Source organism: Chaetodon auriga, chromosome 16 (assembly GCF_051107435.1).
Source record: "Chaetodon auriga isolate fChaAug3 chromosome 16, fChaAug3.hap1, whole genome shotgun sequence".
In the NCBI taxonomy this organism is placed as follows: domain Eukaryota; kingdom Metazoa; phylum Chordata; class Actinopteri; order Chaetodontiformes; family Chaetodontidae; genus Chaetodon; species Chaetodon auriga.
The window spans coordinates 12,040,001-12,043,340 of NC_135089.1; positions in this window are offsets into that span (position 1 = coordinate 12,040,001).

Below are 3,340 nucleotides of genomic sequence, written 5' to 3' on the forward strand. Positions count from 1 at the left end.
CACACACACACACACACACACACACACACACACACACACACACACACACACACACACACACACACACCTTGGGCCTGCTTGTGTGTGCAGTTTGAGGGGGTGTGCATGTAGTGTTTTCCACTCAGATATATCAGCAGGAGAGTTGTTTTCTGTGCCACAGAAGGAAAACTGAGGCCTTCTCAAGTAATAATAGCTGTTCACTTCATTTGACTGTTCATTTCTTTAATTTTGTCCCCAAGTGATGTCAGTGCCTTATTCGTGTTCCCACGGTTTGAGCGGTCCGTTGGTTCAAACGTTTTAAAAAGGTTAGTTTAACTGGAGCTGTGGATGCCAGATCAGGCAGAATCCAAGTTCACTGATGGGGGAGTCGGGGGAGGTGCAAGGGTCAGGGTCGTCCAGGACTCAGTCACACACACCTTGGATCAATGGGAGGCAGGGCAGGAAGGGGGTTGCTTCTGTTGCCATAGAGACGGGAGGACAGTGGTGTTGGATACTGTTACTAGGCAGGAGAGGCTGCCTCTGAATGAGGGGAGTGGATGTGGGGTGGTCTGCTGTGGAGGGTAAACAACATCAGGGCTGAGGATGTATTCCTGCTTGGATTCTTTTCTCAGGTCAGGAGGAGCAGAATAATCCTCACTGAGGTTAGAAAAGACTGTTTGAAAAATGTTAAGAAGTCTGGAAAAAAAAAAAGAAAGAAAAAGAAATCAATACACAGCCAGATTCGATTTATTGGAACATATACCCCCACAATTAAGTTTGGTTATAGTCACTTTTCCCAAATCAATCATAACAACTATTTAGTGTTGCACAATTCTAGTGCGCTACCCAGTGGCCATTGCGTTGAAGTGCAACAACATGGTAGACTGACATTAAACGTCCCATTTTTTTCCCCTCCCAAATTACATTTCTGTTCCCTGGGTGTCTGCTTTTCTTTACCCCTTTCACAAGTTAATGAGCGCCGTCGTGTTGACAGTTTGTGATATTACACAGCCAAATATTAAAGTCTGGTGTCCGCAGCCTCTGTGTCCCCCAGTCAGAGCGAAGGTTACGATCAAAACACTGAAGACATGGCTTGAAAAATCAGTTCATCACACCGAGGAAGTACGATTCAGCGCTTATCACTTTAATCCAGGGCAACAGATAGCGTCATCTCGGTGACAGAGATGAAAAGCCCCCCAAACATCACCGCGAGCCTCGAGTGCCACCTAGTGAATGTTGCCGGTAACTGCTTCTTGTTCCACTCAGAGCCGCGCTACACTCGCGCCCTCTCCTGGGAAATCATCGCTGTATCTTCATTTACTGGGAATGAAACAGGATGTTTGTTAGGTGAGAGCCAGCAGCTGGCTTTGGTAACTCTCGGGTAAGAGAAGGCGCGCTCTCTCTTGTGCTAGACTGTCGTATTTCCACACACTGTCCCGCACAGAAGCGGCGACTGAGCGCACCAAATTGATTGGGAAATAAACTCAAATTCAGAATGATAAAAGCAATCTGAGTCGCCAGGTTGCTCCAACAGCCTTCACCTCCTCCATCACTGTGTGCGGCGCTGCCCCTCTGCAGGCTGCTGATGAACAGCAGGGCGCTGTCCGTGGTGCTGTCCATGACACTGCTGTCGGCGCTCCGCTGTCTTCCTTCAGGACCACGGACAGCGCTGCGTCTCTCCGTCTGTCTGTCTGTCTGTCTGGCCGGTTTCTTAACTAGTGTGATAACAAACGGTCAGCAAAACGTTTCCAGGACTATAAATAGAGACAGATCTAATGTCATTATTGATCCTTTCATAAGCTTTACAGTTCAAATAATTTATGTGTGTTGCATTTAAGGGTGGTTTTTGCTCAGATCGTAATTATGTCTTAAGACTTGAAAGAATTTAAACAAGTGAGTTATATAAAAAATCACCCCCATAAAGTTGTCATGAACGGTGAAATTAGCTGTAGAGGTTTTTTTTTTTTTTTATACCAGGGTATAATCATGTTTATTTCTGCTGTGAAGTTGCAGATTTTTGTTTGGGCCTCTCAGGCGACGGAGCCAGCCTCATGTGGACATCCGAGGAACTGCAGGTTTTAGCACTACGTTGGCTTTATTTTTCACAGCTGGAGGTTGCTGCTTTCTCTTTTTTTTTATGCGTTTTGGCTTTTTTTTTTTTTTTTTTTTTCTGATTGGCTAGCATGGCTTCATCGTTTGGATTACATTGCCGTCTGTTGGTTTGGCATCTTCTCGAGAGCGCTTCAGTTGTATTTTTGTGTTTTTGTGTGGACAGAGATTATTTCCTTCTTTCTTTTAGTTTTAAGAAATACCTGTGTAGGTGTGGTTGGTCCTCCATTCAGCTCTGGCAAACCAGTCATTGCTGGTTGGTGCAAAACGCATGGCTACTAGAGCGCCAGTGCGGAAATGTTACCACAGACGCAGATTTAAAAACTCTGCTTACAGCAAAACTCAGTGAGATTAACCTGACATTGATAGGTTTAATCAGGATTGTCTGAACTCACTTGGCTGGGCCTTGAATGTAACAGATGTTCATTTATGTGCACTTCAGCTTTAACTGAGACCAGAATCTTCAGGAGGGAAGCAGGCAAGGGAACTTTCTCAGTTTATTTTCCACATTTTCGTCACCATGAACACATATTTTACATTAACTCCTTCAGCAGGAGTCCACTCTCTTTCACAATGTAAAAACCAAGGCAGTTGGAATTACACTCTGAGAAATAAGTCAGAGTTTGTGAGGTGCCTCTCAGTTTACACACAGCTGAGATGAGCTGGTTGAAGTCAGAAATCCTTCTCAAGCAGTCAAATGAATATCTGACTAGAACAGTCATTAGTCATGGCCCTGGGGGTTAAAGGATGCCAAACATGGATATCTTGTGAGGAATAAATATACATTAGGTGATGAAGAAATATTTGTGCAGTGATTAATAAATGATGAAAAACAGGCTCAATAACATGCAAAATGAAATGTGTGTAAGAGCGCATGCAGATTTGACTCACCTTTAAGCAGCTTAGCGGCTGGAAGAGCTTCATCTTTGAGCCTAACTGGAGCACTTTGTGTGGAACATGAGAGACGTGAAACCTGACTATTGCCACAGAGTCACAATCTGCACCTACAGGCCTGTAAAATCTGCACCAGTGAAGAATGCAAAAGGTTATTTATAAGTGAAGGATCTGATAGAAGTACGTGGTTTGACTTTCCATGATGAAGGCTGGGTTTGCTCATGTGATACTTTAACGCTGCCTTGCCTGGAGTTTTGTTGATCCTCTCTTGTTGCTTTTCACCCCTAAAAAAAAAAAAGACACATTCACCTCCTCCCATGCATCAAATCAGACAAAACCTCACACGTCCACAGCCGCC